Consider the following 18459-nt stretch of genomic DNA (forward strand, 5'->3'; position numbering starts at 1 on the left):
TATGTTGTATTAAAAATTTCCACCGAATTTCGCTCAAAAAGGTTTTCGTGATGTCATCGCACGTTTACGTTTTCCGTGAGTGCGAGCAGGACGTCCCTAGTAGAGGCTAAATGAGACATCGATGATTTACAGATGTATCGATGCTTAAAAGAAATACTCAACATCGATACTTAATTTTTACCAATGATATCTACATGATGGTTCAGAGAAAGTGACGGAGAGGATGTGAATCATAAACATTTTGGTAGGTTAACCCCTATTTACTACTAGTAAATATCCAATAACATAAATTATAACAGCTTAAGAAATAATATTTTGAAGATGCCCCCCTGGTAGAGTTGGACTCCAAGATCGCAAAACTTATTTTCTTTTTATAAGTATGCTATAAATAACATGAAATTTGTTTCATCGTGTTTTTATTAAAATATGGCTTGTTTGTTTCGTTTGGAGGGCAAAATTAAGCAAATCTCAGGATTCGTTGCAATTGGAGTCGATGATAGGAGTGACTGTATCGATAGGTTGGGTCGATAGGGCAATAGTTGTTAGTTTAGACCCGAGAGCCGTATTTTTCCTCGTCGTTTGCCTAGAAGAAGAAAAGTCGCGAGTTTTAGTTAAATGGTTAGAATACAGCGCAGTTACGTACTTTTTGGCCTGTCCCTTTTCACCGGGAGCTCCTCAGGATTAGACGGTTGCCAAGTCTTGGTCTCGAAGGCTGAGAAGGGTAGATCAGTTAGGAGGAACATGAATATAAATTATTGTACTTACAATATTCATTAAATGTTTGCAAAACACACAATGTGTGAGTAAATTGTGCCAGTGGGGGGGATGGAACCGCCGTAGACGCGAGGAGGGTCGCCGTCCGGCCGAATTTGGGTGGTGCCCAGCAGCCTCAAAAGGGTACCCATGGTTGGGAGGGAGCCCTTGGCTAAAACATCGATAGCTACCAAATAAAACCAATTTTTCTGTGAATGTTTTTTATCTATTTACCTTTGTTTTCGTTTTGTTCTTAACGATGTCCGATAGTTTCAGTGATGTGAGACAGCGGAGCTATGATATTTTATGTCGCGAGCTGCGGAATTAGGGGTACTCTGCCCTGGGGAAGACTGAGCGTCATTGCCACCGAAAAATAAGCAGTTCGTAACAGATTTAACAATTTTAACAGAGGCAAACAGTCACTTAATACTTAAAATATCAAATTTTCAAAGATTTCTGAGGCTTTAATAAAAAATAATTTATTATTTTTATTAGAAGCGACTTGATATATAGGACCTGAACTGAACAAAAACTAACCCAAACAAAATACTATTTTCAAACCATTATTTCTTGAGGTTTCAGTGTTCATTAATGTGGTAATATAGGCGTTTAAATTTAGGGTCACACTGCCTTGAATACAATAAACAAATTGTGATGAACAAATATTAAGGATACTACATTTCAAATAAGAAAGAAAGTTAACTTCGTCAACCCAAAACTTGTATACCCTTGCCATTATAAAAAATAATCAATGCTAGTAATACAATGTTTAATTTTTAAGGATTTTTGCTAGCATCAATGATAAATCGAACACAAACGCCTCTGAATGAGGTAAAATCTTGTGACGGCACCTACAGCAAACAAAAGTTTTAATATCAATATTTGTGACGAAGTCTATTATATATACTAAATAAATAAATTTTATGAAAATTTTACAGTTTAACACAAGCATATTGAATAACAGCGTGCCGAATGTACAAAAACAACGACATATATGTAGCTTAGGCCTATAGCTTTAGTAGTTCACAAGTTACGGGTTTACAAAATTTAGCTTTATCTATCTGCTTTCTCGCGAAACTAGCTAGTTTTTCACAAGTGGTAGAATCAAAGTTTTTTCTATTAAGCTCTTTAACATCATTTTAAATTTCCAGGACCCTCAAATTGAGTTTGGATACGCAAAAAAAGGTGAATGCTCAGGCAGTGTTAGATGCTCTGAACTGGTAGATGTGGCCATTTTTGTTGATTAATAACTTTGACACGGATATTTTTACAAGAACGTGTCGCATTCCAAAAGTTGTGGAATCTCAAGGGCTATACACTTTAATCCTAAAAAAGAAACATTGGCCAAACTAGCTATTTTTCCAAAAGTGGTAGAACTATGGTTTCTTATTTTGAGAACACCGTATGGAATTTTCAGGACTCTAAAAAAAACATTTTGGGACAACCTGACATAATAAAAATTTCATTTTGAGAGGACCCCTAAAATCTTGTTTTGCCTGTTTCTTTTGAACGGAGAATACAACTAGGCTGATAGCGGGGAGTCATTACCCCCACCGTCCCCAAAAGATTCCATTTTCAAAATTTTAACTTTTCACTTTTACCTCTTTTTCTCCCACACCAACTAATTTTTTAAATACCTTTCGATTGATGTATTACTCGAAACAATAGATCGATTACTGTAAATTTTCATTTCTTTGTGTATGCTTCGTCTGCCGTCCACAGTGATTTTTTTGTTATAATAATTCATTTAGAGTCGTCCTAATACTATATGTTAAACTCGTCCGATTTTTATGAAATTTAAAACGAAATTTCTAAGAAACAACAAAAATATATGTATTTCCAATACTGTCAGAAAAAAAATAGTCGTCCGATTTATCTAATATAAAAATGTTAGCACCAAAGATTTTAATTTATTGTCCGATTACTTCTATGGGAGCTGCAAGATATAGTTGCCCCATCCGATTTCAGCCTAGTAGCCTGCTAGTGTGCGTAGAAGCGGACGGTCAGACGGACAGGGCTACTCGGAAACTACGGAAACGGTTTCTTTACTGCGTTGTGAACTTCAGACTGAAATCATAATATTCTCTGCTAGGGTATAAAAAGAATAGAAGCGAATGCTGTTATAAGGAATGTCACGGCGGCTCCTTCCTCGTTTTCAAAGAAAAACGCCCAAATGATGCCACCCGATCACAACCCCAAATGCAACAGTTTTGCTTATTAACGATTTTTCGCTTATTTTTGACCAAGCGCTACTGAGCCCATTCCGCAAACTGAAAACGCATTGATGTTCATGCGGCTTAAGCTGCTCAACGTACTGAATCTTATATGGCCTTAGACAGAGGTCTCTGGTTAAAATCCGTTGCAGGGAAGTGCGCGAAATGTTTAAACCTTGAGCACGGTGCCGAGTTGACATCTACGGATTGTCATTGACACTTTTGGTCAGCGCAGCCATATTTTCGACCGACCGAAACATGTTTTTTTATCCAACAACGATCCAGTCTTACGCACACGCTTAACAAAACTATCCCCTAACTGCCTGGAAGACGCTTAATTTTTCTGAATTTTGATCCGCAGTTTTCTTGAAAGTCGGTTAAAGACTCTTGGAAGAAAGTTTTTAATATTTCCCAATTTTCTTTTGCAAACCATTTCGTAAACCGCAAACCTTCAACTAAATATCTGACACATTGACAATGACATTAGAAAAGTCAAAGTCAAAATTATCGATAGTTCATAAAGCAAACGATAGATGGGTCACCCTGTATGTAGATACTGTAGTTTCAGCATTAGTTATCAAGGACGAAGAGAATAAGAAGCGATTTTGTTGGGTTAATTCGTATTTAGCCGAAAGTGTTAAGAACGGACGATTTGTAAGAATGGACAGATGTAGGATTTGCAAAAAAAAATTTATATAGTTTAAACATTGAACTTTCATATGGAGTATGGTCCATTTCCAAAAATTGTACAAGAAGTAGGAGCCAACTGTATTCCAAAATGCTCGATTGCTCAAGAAGCATATTAAATTATTTATTTCTTGATCGGTATTTTAGTATTCTTTTTTTTTAGATGAAGACTACCGTTTAAAAACAACAACCAAAATTTTGCAACTAAAAATTGTGTGATTTTTTTGAAATTAATTTTTTGGTTTTAGACGACTTTTTGGTGGGTTGAATACTAAGCCTAACTTAAAACAATGTCCTAATTTCTTCGTTAAATTTCTCCTATGCGCAATGGTTGCGTATACATTTAATGAAAAAAATTCAAAACAATAAAAAAAACAGTAGTTAACATAATCACAAATTGCAATATATTTGTAATTATAAAACAGCATAATTATTGTTTAGGCTTTGTGTTCAGATCATCAAAAAGTGCGGAAGAGGCAAACACGCAACTAACGTCGAGTCTGTTTTTTAGCGCGATATTCAGGTAAGCTAGGGAAATATAAAAAAACAGATTTAGCAAGTAAATGCTAATGAGCGCCGTTGGCCGCGGCTTGAGAAATAAGAAATTTGATTTTTATCTGTGTTTGTACACAAGCAGCGTAAAATCCAAAATTAAAAACAGAAGCCTTCAAGAGGTCACTGCAGACTTAAAAGGACCTTAATGTTACCCTTTATTGTGGAGCTTGACCAAACGGAAGCAATACCACAAAAGGGCTAATCCAATAAAAAGCCTGTTAAAGAAACACGACTAGTGAGACTTCGCTTCCCAAATGGACACGAAGATAATGTAAGTTGTGGTAAAAATAGTTTTGGTTACGTTGTACTGGCATATTTTTTTAGCTGATCCCACCAGTAATACGATCTCAGCTGTGGTCTCTATTGTGGGAACACTGGATTCCATCACCACGTATGACTTCTGAAGGAGAGGAAAATAAGACCATCCTCTAAGGAACAGCTCGATGAGCCATTACCAGCCATTCCTCGGAATTGCATTGCAGACGGAGAAGATGGCGAGGCATACTTATAAAAATAAATAGAAAGATTTCTTGGGACATTTCTTTAATTTTTATTTCTTTGTGCTTCACCAGATTCGCACTATTTATATTGCTTCAAAGTTTTGGGAACGGCTGCCAAATTCTGAAGAAAAGGAGTTGCTGAAACTCCTGCTGAAATCATTTTGCACAATCCAACAATAAATTAAGTCGTAATTAAACAGAAACATTTTTGTAGATGTCTCGGATTAATTATATTTTGCATTAAAATACACCGAATAAAATAAAGAATGTTCAGACCTCATCGCAATGCATTTGGTTTAGTCTTACTGTCTCGCAGCTGAGTTTAATTTGCCTAATGCAATCCAGTTCCAAATACTGATATGACAATTTTCGGCTCAAGGGGGTAAAATCTTGTGACGGCACCTACAGCAAACAAAAGTTTTAATATCAATATTTGTGACGAAGTCTATTATATATACTAAATAAATAAATTTTATGAAAATTTTACAGTTTAACACAAGCATATTGAATAACAGCGTGCCGAATGTAAAAAACAACGACATATATGTAGCTTAGGCCTATAGCTTTAGTAGTTCACAAGTTACGGGTTTACAAAATTTAGCTTTATCTATCTGCTTTCTCGCGAAACTAGCTAGTTTTTCACAAGTGGTAGAATCAAAGTTTTTTCTATTAAGCTCTTTAACATCATTTTAAATTTCCAGGACCCTCAAATTGAGTTTGGATACGCAAAAAAAGGTGAATGCTCAGGCAGTGTTAGATGCTCTGAACTGGTAGATGTGGCCATTTTTGTTGATTAATAACTTTGACACGGATATTTTTACAAGAACGTGTCGCATTCCAAAAGTTGTGGAATCTCAAGGGCTATACACCTTAATCCTAAAAAAGAAACATTGGCCAAACTAGCTATTTTTCCAAAAGTGGTAGAACTATGGTTTCTTATTTTGAGAACACCGTATGGAATTTTCAGGACTCTAAAAAAAACATTTTGGGACAACCTGACATAATAAAAATTTCATTTTGAGAGGACCCCTAAAATCTTGTTTTGCCTGTTTCTTTTGAACGGAGAATACAACTAGGCTGATAGCGGGGAGTCATTACCCCCACCGTCCCCAAAAGATTCCATTTTCAAAATTTTAACTTTTCACTTTTACCTCTTTTTCTCCCACACCAACTAATTTTTTAAATACCTTTCGATTGATGTATTACTCGAAACAATAGATCGATTACTGTAAATTTTCATTTCTTTGTGTATGCTTCGTCTGCCGTCCACAGTGATTTTTTTGTTATAATAATTCATTTAGAGTCGTCCTAATACTATATGTTAAACTCGTCCGATTTTTATGAAATTTAAAACGAAATTTCTAAGAAACAACAAAAATATATGTATTTCCAATACTGTCAGAAAAAAAATAGTCGTCCGATTTATCTAATATAAAAATGTTAGCACCAAAGATTTTAATTTATTGTCCGATTACTTCTATGGGAGCTGCAAGATATAGTTGCCCCATCCGATTTCAGCCTAGTAGCCTGCTAGTGTGCGTAGAAGCGGACGGTCAGACGGACAGGGCTACTCGGAAACTACGGAAACGGTTTCTTTACTGCGTTGTGAACTTCAGACTGAAATCATAATATTCTCTGCTAGGGTATAAAAAGAATAGAAGCGAATGCTGTTATAAGGAATGTCACGGCGGCTCCTTCCTCGTTTTCAAAGAAAAACGCCCCAATGATGCCACCCGATCACAACCCCAAATGCAACAGTTTTGCTTATTAACGATTTTTCGCTTATTTTTGACCAAGCGCTACTGAGCCCATTCCGCAAACTGAAAACGCATTGATGTTCATGCGGCTTAAGCTGCTCAACGTACTGAATCTTATATGGCCTTAGACAGAGGTCTCTGGTTAAAATCCGTTGCAGGGAAGTGCGCGAAATGTTTAAACCTTGAGCACGGTGCCGAGTTGACATCTACGGATTGTCATTGACACTTTTGGTCAGCGCAGCCATATTTTCGACCGACCGAAACGTGTTTTTTTATCCAACAACGATCCAGTCTTACGCACACGCTTAACAAAACTATCCCCTAACTGCCTGGAAGACGCTTAATTTTTCTGAATTTTGATCCGCAGTTTTCTTGAAAGTCGGTTAAAGACTCTTGGAAGAAAGTTTTTAATATTTCCCAATTTTCTTTTGCAAACCATTTCGTAAACCGCAAACCTTCAACTAAATATCTGACACATTGACAATGACATTAGAAAAGTCAAAGTCAAAATTATCGATAGTTCATAAAGCAAACGATAGATGGGTCACCCTGTATGTAGATACTGTAGTTTCAGCATTAGTTATCAAGGACGAAGAGAATAAGAAGCGATTTTGTTGGGTTAATTCGTATTTAGCCGAAAGTGTTAAGAACGGACGATTTGTAAGAATGGACAGATGTAGGATTTGCAAAAAAAAATTTATATAGTTTAAACATTGAACTTTCATATGGAGTATGGTCCATTTCCAAAAATTGTACAAGAAGTAGGAGCCAACTGTATTCCAAAATGCTCGATTGCTCAAGAAGCATATTAAATTATTTATTTCTTGATCGGTATTTTAGTATTCTTTTTTTTTAGATGAAGACTACCGTTTAAAAACAACAACCAAAATTTTGCAACTAAAAATTGTGTGATTTTTTTGAAATTAATTTTTTGGTTTTAGACGACTTTTTGGTGGGTTGAATACTAAGCCTAACTTAAAACAATGTCCTAATTTCTTCGTTAAATTTCTCCTATGCGCAATGGTTGCGTATACATTTAATGAAAAAAATTCAAAACAATAAAAAAAACAGTAGTTAACATAATCACAAATTGCAATATATTTGTAATTATAAAACAGCATAATTATTGTTTAGGCTTTGTGTTCAGATCATCAAAAAGTGCGGAAGAGGCAAACACGCAACTAACGTCGAGTCTGTTTTTTAGCGCGATATTCAGGTAAGCTAGGGAAATATAAAAAAACAGATTTAGCAAGTAAATGCTAATGAGCGCCGTTGGCCGCGGCTTGAGAAATAAGAAATTTGATTTTTATCTGTGTTTGTACACAAGCAGCGTAAAATCCAAAATTAAAAACAGAAGCCTTCAAGAGGTCACTGCAGACTTAAAAGGACCTTAATGTTACCCTTTATTGTGGAGCTTGACCAAACGGAAGCAATACCACAAAAGGGCTAATCCAATAAAAAGCCTGTTAAAGAAACACGACTAGTGAGACTTCGCTTCCCAAATGGACACGAAGATAATGTAAGTTGTGGTAAAAATAGTTTTGGTTACGTTGTACTGGCATATTTTTTTAGCTGATCCCACCAGTAATACGATCTCAGCTGTGGTCTCTATTGTGGGAACACTGGATTCCATCACCACGTATGACTTCTGAAGGAGAGGAAAATAAGACCATCCTCTAAGGAACAGCTCGATGAGCCATTACCAGCCATTCCTCGGAATTGCATTGCAGACGGAGAAGATGGCGAGGCATACTTATAAAAATAAATAGAAAGATTTCTTGGGACATTTCTTTAATTTTTATTTCTTTGTGCTTCACCAGATTCGCACTATTTATATTGCTTCAAAGTTTTGGGAACGGCTGCCAAATTCTGAAGAAAAGGAGTTGCTGAAACTCCTGCTGAAATCATTTTGCACAATCCAACAATAAATTAAGTCGTAATTAAACAGAAACATTTTTGTAGATGTCTCGGATTAATTATATTTTGCATTAAAATACACCGAATAAAATAAAGAATGTTCAGACCTCATCGCAATGCATTTGGTTTAGTCTTACTGTCTCGCAGCTGAGTTTAATTTGCCTAATGCAATCCAGTTCCAAATACTGATATGACAATTTTCGGCTCAAGGGGGTAAAATCTTGTGACGGCACCTACAGCAAACAAAAGTTTTAATATCAATATTTGTGACGAAGTCTATTATATATACTAAATAAATAAATTTTATGAAAATTTTACAGTTTAACACAAGCATATTGAATAACAGCGTGCCGAATGTAAAAAACAACGACATATATGTAGCTTAGGCCTATAGCTTTAGTAGTTCACAAGTTACGGGTTTACAAAATTTAGCTTTATCTATCTGCTTTCTCGCGAAACTAGCTAGTTTTTCACAAGTGGTAGAATCAAAGTTTTTTCTATTAAGCTCTTTAACATCATTTTAAATTTCCAGGACCCTCAAATTGAGTTTGGATACGCAAAAAAAGGTGAATGCTCAGGCAGTGTTAGATGCTCTGAACTGGTAGATGTGGCCATTTTTGTTGATTAATAACTTTGACACGGATATTTTTACAAGAACGTGTCGCATTCCAAAAGTTGTGGAATCTCAAGGGCTATACACCTTAATCCTAAAAAAGAAACATTGGCCAAACTAGCTATTTTTCCAAAAGTGGTAGAACTATGGTTTCTTATTTTGAGAACACCGTATGGAATTTTCAGGACTCTAAAAAAAACATTTTGGGACAACCTGACATAATAAAAATTTCATTTTGAGAGGACCCCTAAAATCTTGTTTTGCCTGTTTCTTTTGAACGGAGAATACAACTAGGCTGATAGCGGGGAGTCATTACCCCCACCGTCCCCAAAAGATTCCATTTTCAAAATTTTAACTTTTCACTTTTACCTCTTTTTCTCCCACACCAACTAATTTTTTAAATACCTTTCGATTGATGTATTACTCGAAACAATAGATCGATTACTGTAAATTTTCATTTCTTTGTGTATGCTTCGTCTGCCGTCCACAGTGATTTTTTTGTTATAATAATTCATTTAGAGTCGTCCTAATACTATATGTTAAACTCGTCCGATTTTTATGAAATTTAAAACGAAATTTCTAAGAAACAACAAAAATATATGTATTTCCAATACTGTCAGAAAAAAAATAGTCGTCCGATTTATCTAATATAAAAATGTTAGCACCAAAGATTTTAATTTATTGTCCGATTACTTCTATGGGAGCTGCAAGATATAGTTGCCCCATCCGATTTCAGCCTAGTAGCCTGCTAGTGTGCGTAGAAGCGGACGGTCAGACGGACAGGGCTACTCGGAAACTACGGAAACGGTTTCTTTACTGCGTTGTGAACTTCAGACTGAAATCATAATATTCTCTGCTAGGGTATAAAAAGAATAGAAGCGAATGCTGTTATAAGGAATGTCACGGCGGCTCCTTCCTCGTTTTCAAAGAAAAACGCCCCAATGATGCCACCCGATCACAACCCCAAATGCAACAGTTTTGCTTATTAACGATTTTTCGCTTATTTTTGACCAAGCGCTACTGAGCCCATTCCGCAAACTGAAAACGCATTGATGTTCATGCGGCTTAAGCTGCTCAACGTACTGAATCTTATATGGCCTTAGACAGAGGTCTCTGGTTAAAATCCGTTGCAGGGAAGTGCGCGAAATGTTTAAACCTTGAGCACGGTGCCGAGTTGACATCTACGGATTGTCATTGACACTTTTGGTCAGCGCAGCCATATTTTCGACCGACCGAAACGTGTTTTTTTATCCAACAACGATCCAGTCTTACGCACACGCTTAACAAAACTATCCCCTAACTGCCTGGAAGACGCTTAATTTTTCTGAATTTTGATCCGCAGTTTTCTTGAAAGTCGGTTAAAGACTCTTGGAAGAAAGTTTTTAATATTTCCCAATTTTCTTTTGCAAACCATTTCGTAAACCGCAAACCTTCAACTAAATATCTGACACATTGACAATGACATTAGAAAAGTCAAAGTCAAAATTATCGATAGTTCATAAAGCAAACGATAGATGGGTCACCCTGTATGTAGATACTGTAGTTTCAGCATTAGTTATCAAGGACGAAGAGAATAAGAAGCGATTTTGTTGGGTTAATTCGTATTTAGCCGAAAGTGTTAAGAACGGACGATTTGTAAGAATGGACAGATGTAGGATTTGCAAAAAAAAAATTTATATAGTTTAAACATTGAACTTTCATATGGAGTATGGTCCATTTCCAAAAATTGTACAAGAAGTAGGAGCCAACTGTATTCCAAAATGCTCGATTGCTCAAGAAGCATATTAAATTATTTATTTCTTGATCGGTATTTTAGTATTCTTTTTTTTTTAGATGAAGACTACCGTTTAAAAACAACAACCAAAATTTTGCAACTAAAAATTGTGTGATTTTTTTGAAATTAATTTTTTGGTTTTAGACGACTTTTTGGTGGGTTGAATACTAAGCCTAACTTAAAACAATGTCCTAATTTCTTCGTTAAATTTCTCCTATGCGCAATGGTTGCGTATACATTTAATGAAAAAAATTCAAAACAATAAAAAAAAACAGTAGTTAACATAATCACGAATTGCAATATATTTGTAATTATAAAACAGCATAATTATTGTTTAGGCTTTGTGTTCAGATCATCAAAAAGTGCGGAAGAGGCAAACACGCAACTAACGTCGAGTCTGTTTTTTAGCGCGATATTCAGGTAAGCTAGGGAAATATAAAAAAACAGATTTAGCAAGTAAATGCTAATGAGCGCCGTTGGCCGCGGCTTGAGAAATAAGAAATTTGATTTTTATCTGTGTTTGTACACAAGCAGCGTAAAATCCAAAATTAAAAACATAAGCCTTCAAGAGGTCAGTGCAGACTTAAAAGGACCTTAATGATACCCTTTATTGTGGAGCTTGACCAAACGGAAGCAATACCACAAAAGGGCTAATCCAATAAAAAGCCTGTTAAAGAAACACGACTAGTGAGACTTCGCTTCCCAAATGGACACGAAGATAATGTAAGTTGTGGTAAAAATAGTTTTGGTTACGTTGTACTGGCATATTTTTTTAGCTGATCCCACCAGTAATACGATCTTAGCTGTGGTCTCTATTGTGGGAACACTGGATTCCATCACCACGTATGACTTCTGAAGGAGAGGAAAATAAGACCATCCTCTAAGGAACAGCTCGATGAGCCATTACCAGCCATTCCTCGGAATTGCATTGCAGACGGAGAAGATGGCGAGGCATACTTATAAAAATAAATAGAAAGATTTCTTGGGACATTTCTTTAATTTTTATTTCTTTGTGCTTCAGCAGATTCGCACTATTTATATTGCTTCAAAGTTTTGGGAACGGCTGCCAAATTCTGAAGAAAAGGAGTTGCTGAAACTCCTGCTGAAATCATTTTGCACAATCCAACAATAAATTAAGTCGTAATTAAACAGAAACATTTTTGTAGATGTCTCGGATTAATTATATTTTGCATTAAAATACACCGAATAAAATAAAGAATGTTCAGACCTTATCGCAATGCATTTGGTTTAGTCTTACTGTCTCGCAGCTGAGTTTAATTTGCCTAATGCAATCCAGTTCCGAATACTGATATGACAATTTTCGGCTCAAGGGGGTGGGAGCTGCCATTGCTGCAGAAAAGCGCCAAGCATCTTGGCAATTGTTAATGGCTCTCCCAGCTGTCCCGTCGCCCTTTTTTCCTTCTCCCTATAGAAGCTCGTCAAATATCGTGTTATTGGATAGAACATGCAACTGATTAATTTTTTTATTTGTGTTTTTTTATTGTGCCTGAAACTCTGTGCCGCTGTCCACGTGAACAGAGAAGACGTCGCGTTAGTATAGAAGGTAAGAGGGTGGTCCGATAAGAACTTATCCTCCAAAAGAAGAACGAAAATTTTGGAAAAGTGACGATAGACTTGACCCAGCGATGCTCCAACTTCTTTAACCCGTCTGAAAAATACGTTTTCTCGAGGTATGAGCAAACGCGGCACCCATCGTACCCACAGCTTTTTCATGCCCAAATTTTCATGCAGGATATGACCCACGCGGTCTTTTGATATGCCTACTGTCACAGCTATCTCGCCTATCTTCAATTGGCGGTCTGCCAATACGAAATGGTGGATTTTTGTCACCTTATCCTACGTGGTAGCCGCTTTCGGGGCACCTGGGCGTGGCTCATCAAAAACCGACGTGCGACCACATTGAAACTAGTTAAACCAATTTTTGACGGTCGCCATCGAAGAAGAAGATTCACCATACACAGCGTCCAAACGCTCTATGATTTCGCTGCGCGATTGCCCTTCGGAAAGCAAGAATCGAATCACAGACCGATATTGCTCCATTTTTTATTATCCATTAATTTCTCAATTTTTACCATCGTTAATCGTTTAGCGCTCAAGTGAATATTGTGTCACACCTAATTAAGAGCTCCTTAATTAATGGGAAATGTTACGCATTTTATATTATCTCGAAAAAAATATTGATTTGCCTATTTTTTAAGGGAACGACTTAACTCCAGTTTGTCATTCTTGGCAAGACTAGCCCCCTGTTTCACCAAAATGTATATTATTTATCTAATGAATAATCTATTTAAAGGCCACACTATAAAGCCTAGTACTCACATCGAAAAATATCTCATTTGAAGGTCTGAGTATAAACAGCCGTACAGGCGGACATGGGTAGAACGACTCGGCTAGTGATCCTGATCAAAAATACAAATATTTTATGGGGTAGAAAAAGTTACTTTTACTCTACAAGCAACGGGTATAAATAGATCGTGTTAACTCTTAAAGCTTTTATTTGAATAAGCAGCAAAATTAACAAAATAGCCCATTGAAGCGAAATAATAGAAAGAGAACCTTTTAATAACAACTAAGACTGATTGTAATGTAAGTGTTGGTGTCGCCAAAACAATTTACAGACATCGAAATTCCATAATTCTATTTTACAGTCTCCAGTACTAGTCCTTAAAGGTTAAAAGGGATAATCATAATGGAATGGGCGAGCATCGATATAACTCTCTTCACTTGGTTAATAACCAGGCGATTGCAATTTGTAAAAAAAACTTAGGGGAGACCCTATATCATAACAAAAATTCAGTTATGTCATTTATAAGAATCATATCATATTGATGATAAAACAACGATGCGTGAAAGAGATACGGATTTAACTTTCTTGTTGCCACATACACATTTGTATTAGCCTGACAAGGTAATATCACTCTATTAATATGTTGTTTATAATCTCCAACAAATTAATTTATTTCAGGTACAATCTGAACTTGCTGGATTGTGATCTACATAAATATTCATTTCGCCGATCGTTTCTATGACAGATATATAGTCATACGATATTGATAAAATGTAATTCGAATTTCTCCCCTTCAAAGTAATCCCCCTCAAATACAATACAATTTTTAATACAATACAATTTTCCAATCCTCAAAGCACTTCCCATAAGCACTTTTCGGTATAGCCTTGAGCTCTTCCAGCGATGCAGTCTTTATCTCTTTAGTTTTGGGAACAAGAAAAAGTCACATGGGGCCAAATCCGGTGAATATGCTGGCTGAGGCATTATTGTGGTGTTGTTTTCGGCCAAAAAATCTCTCACAAGCAAAGATGAGTGAGCAGGGGCATTATCGTGATGCAAAAGCCATGAATTGTTTTTCCATAATTCTGGACGTTTCTTTCGTATTGCTTCTTGCAAACGGCGCATAACTTTCAGATAATACTGTTTATTAACCGTACGACCATATGGTAAGAACTCCAAATGCACCACGCCATGGTAATCGAAGAATACAGTGATCAAAACTTTGACATTTAATCGAACTTGGCCTGCTTTTTTCGGTCTTGGCTCACCTGGGCTCTTCCATTGTGACGATTGGGCTTTGGTTTTGATATCATAACCATATACCCATGATTCGTCACCAGTTATAACCCTTTTGAGTAAATCTGGGTCGTCGTTGACGTCATCCAACAGCTCTTGAGCGATGCTCATGCGACGGTTCTTTTGGTCAAAATTCAGCAATTTTGGAACAAACTTGGCTGACACACGACTCCCAAAACGTTTCAAAAAATCGCTGAGCACGCAAAACAACTTGTTACCTTTACGCCTCTCACAACTAAACAAAAAAGGGGATTCAATTGAAACTTGGATGTTAGGGAAGAGTGTACCAACATAACAAAACAAAAAAATCGATAATCGAAAATATGTTGCCCGCGAAATTTGAAAAGTCACCTTACTTTTTGAACAGACCTCGTATGTGAAAAAGCACCAAAGCTATAATTAGTTTCATATTATTTTCCCACTAATTTTCCGATCGTTCCTATGGCAGCTATATGATATAGTCGTCCGATTTCGATAAAACTTAATTCGAAATAAAAAAAAAATTTTTAAAACACCAAAAATATATATTTTTATTTCATTTTTCCCCGATAGTTCCTATGGGAGCTGTAACATATAGTTGTCCGATCCGGCTGGTACCGACTTATATACGACCTGCAATAGAAAGAAGACTTTTGGGAAAGTTTTAGCCCGATAGCTTTAGAACTGAGAGACTAGTTTGCGTAGAATCGGACGGACAGACGGACATGGGTAGATTGACTTGTCTAGTGACGCTGATCAAGAATATATATACTTTATGGGGTCGGAAACGTCTCCTTCCCTGCGTTGCAAACTTCTGACTGAAATTATTATAGCCTCTGTATATAATCTGCCTGATTGATTTAACAAGGCTGATTTTCGTATTAGAGTCTTATCTAAAAAAAAACAGAGATAACACCCAGATGCAATGTTTTTTTTTTAAGTAACGCTTTAATTTTTAGATAAAATAAATGCATGTATATTTGATCTGACATAAGGCCTTCTAACAGTTTTTATAACAGGGCAAAAGGTATCAATTTATTAAAATAAAATTGAAATCACTGTGGACGGCAGTAGACTTAGTGGCAAAGCGCACAGAATGTGCAAACATAACTACTAAATATAGTCGCAGAATTAAAAATCTGCTACGATCCGATGAGTGATTACTGAGGACGGTCGTTAACGTAATGACGAAGCACACCATGAGGATGTGCGTGTATATATATAACACGAAGAATTGAAAATCTACAATAATCGTCCGAGTGATACATCAACCTAAAGGTATTGCAAAAACTAAAGGAATTGCATACCAAGACTTTAAGAAAATCAATTGTTTTGGGAGAAAGAGTGGTGAAAGTGTAAAAGTAAAAATTTTAAACATTCAATCTATTGAGGCCGCTGGGGATAAATACCTCCCACTATTTCCCTTGTTGTATTATCACCTAAAATAAGCGTCAAATGACACCTTAACTGTCAAAATCGGATGCTTTGTTCAAAAGTTATACGCACGACAAGATTTTGGTGGACTTCTCAAACTTAAAATTTTATTTGTTTGTCAGTTTGTCCCAAAACGTTATTTTAGAGTCCTGAAAAATATAGACGATTTTAAAAAGTTCAATATAAGAAACATTAGTTATGCCACTTTTGGAAAAACTGATTTGTCCTAATACCATCGTTTAAAGATTATGACCAAAAGTTATAGCCTTTGCTATATTCCGTTAGAAAGGTATTTTAAAATACTTCGTTCGATTTCCTAACATCTTATTTCCACAGATGTAATATCGTTTTATAATTATGACCAAAAGTATTTTTTTCGATTTTTTTTAAATTTTGTTCTTATGTTCAAATTGATCTACTAAATAATCACATTTTTTCACATTCAACCTAGCCATGTCCGTCTGTCCGTCCGTTTCTACGCAAACTAGTCTCTCAGTTTTTCAGCTATCGGGCTGAAACATTCTTAAGTCTTCTTTCTATTGCAGGTAGTATATAAGTGGGAACCAGCCATATCAGAAAACTATATCCATAGAAACTGTCGGGGAAAAAATTTTTTAAAAAAATTATATCTTCCGTGTTTTTTAACATATAACCTCCTACGCTTGGAAATAACATTTTTTCATTGGTTTTGAATTTTGAATTAAATTTTATGAAAATCGGACGACTATATTAAATAGCTGCCATTGTAACGATCGGAAAATTAGTTGGAAAATATGAAAAAATGATATCTTTGGTGTTTTTTAACATATAACCTTCCAATTTCGAATTCAATTTTATTAAAATCGGACGACTATATCATATAGCTGTCGTAGGAAAGATCGGAAAATTGGTGGGAAAATAATATGAAACAAATTATAGCTTTGGGGCTTTTTGACATATTATCTTATAATATTGGGAATATAATTTTTTATATTTTTAAGAATTTTAACAACATATAGATGTAAAAAAATGGTCTAAAAAAAGGAATGAAATAATTTTTTTTATATCACTGAAGTCAGCAACAATCCTTAAAAATATCACATGGTGTTACTAAAGTTAATTATTTCTTATAACTGCAAGGGTATACAAACTTCGGCTTGCCGAAGGTAACTTCCTTTTTTGTCTTATTTTGCTTGTGTTTATCTGTACAATTTTTATAAATAGTGTCGAATGTAAAAATTGAGAAAATGTATTTATTTAGCAGGTCGTACAATACATTTTCATCACAAATGTTGATATCACAACTTTTGATTGCTGTAGGTGCGATCATCACTAGATTTGTACCTCGTTCAGTGGTGTTGTTGTTTGATACTAGATTCGTCGTATGAACGCTGATATCTCGGAAAGTATAAGAGCAAGTTTATTTCAGCGTGTTACAGTTTTTATGATAGAAAAAAAATTTAACTGAAATGTACTTATCTTGCGCCCACTAACTGTGTAATACGTACCATATACTTAAATAGCGGGTAGGTGTTTGTTGCTTATATATCTTTATTTCCCTTTCGCTCTCTTAAGCTGAGTAACGGAAACCTCAAAGTCGATGCACTCGACTATAGCGTTCTTCCTTGTTTTATTTTTCCTATGTGAGCTATACGATAAGATGAGGCTCGTTCCAACTTATATACACTCTTGCCTATTTTAAAGAATTTTTTCACACGATACGCCAACAACATTAAAACATGTAAGCTATGTTTTATAAAATTTTCATCGAAAAAATAAATAAAAAAGCCGTTGGAAGCCAAGATTTTTGGTATACAACATAACCTGTTATTGACTCATCAATAAAAAAAAAAATAGTTCGTTGTTATAAAGTTTCCAAAGATAAACTACGTCAAGTTTTTTTCCCCCCAATTTTTGGTGTTCAAAATGTTGAAGTCAAAAACAAACAAAAACATGATTTAAGCCTTCAAATTATTAATTATTATCATCACTAATCTAATCACTAAAAAAAAAACTCGTAGATTGTACACCGATTAAAAACACATTACGAGAACGATTTAAATTTTGGACGTTAGAGGACCAAGGACCGCCCCTCGTTCAAATGGTCACATCTTCCTCTAAAACATTTTCCTGAAAAATATAAGTTTGTAAGTTTAAAAATCCAAACACCGATAAGGAAGAACAACATTAGGAAATCATAATTCCTAATCATTCCAAGATCTAAGTAGATTCAGCAAAAATGAAAGGTATTTTTTAATTTAGTATTTTGTATTTATTTTCGCCTGGCTAGCTTTTAAATTTAATTACATTTAAGAATACGCATACATGTTGTTTCTTTGTTAATGTATACTAAGTAAAAGATAATTATAATTCGGAAATATTGTAAGTTTTTTGTAATTTTATTATTATGGAAATATATCCATATAGATATAAAAATATATTTACATGTTCTCTATTATAATAGTAATGTATGGCTTCCTAACAATTCATTGAACGTGTTGCATTGAAAGATTTAAACTATAATCTTATAGATAGTATCCTTAATGTATAAATATTTATATGAATACATTTATTTTTAATTATATCAACAATAGAAAATGCAAAAGCCCTAACTAATCAGTACTATGTAGTTAACGTTTTATTTATAACAGGCTGTTTTACCTTTAAGAAAAGCATTTTCTTTATAAATTCCTA

The 18459-nt window shown here is 35.2% G+C and overlaps 1 long non-coding RNA gene across 5 annotated transcripts; it reads right to left on the minus strand.

Annotated features, from left to right (window-relative positions):
- Positions 1-235: 235 nt before the first annotated feature.
- On the minus strand, positions 236-14362 carry LOC127010935 (uncharacterized). 5 transcript variants are annotated; one of them, XR_007763862.1, is made up of 5 exons: positions 14346-14362; positions 988-1103; positions 766-925; positions 644-712; positions 236-583 (listed from the first exon to the last, which is right to left on the minus strand). It is a non-coding gene; the product is annotated as an uncharacterized LOC127010935 (long non-coding RNA). The 5 variants fall into 5 exon arrangements; XR_007763865.1 differs by lacking the exon at positions 14346-14362 and adding an exon at positions 9401-9418; XR_007763864.1 differs by lacking the exon at positions 14346-14362 and adding an exon at positions 5896-6041.
- Between the last annotated feature and the right edge of the window lie 4097 nt (positions 14363-18459).

The sequence above is a fragment of the Drosophila biarmipes genome, chromosome 4, assembly GCF_025231255.1.
Source record: "Drosophila biarmipes strain raj3 chromosome 4, RU_DBia_V1.1, whole genome shotgun sequence".
In the NCBI taxonomy this organism is placed as follows: Eukaryota; Metazoa; Arthropoda; class Insecta; order Diptera; family Drosophilidae; genus Drosophila; species Drosophila biarmipes.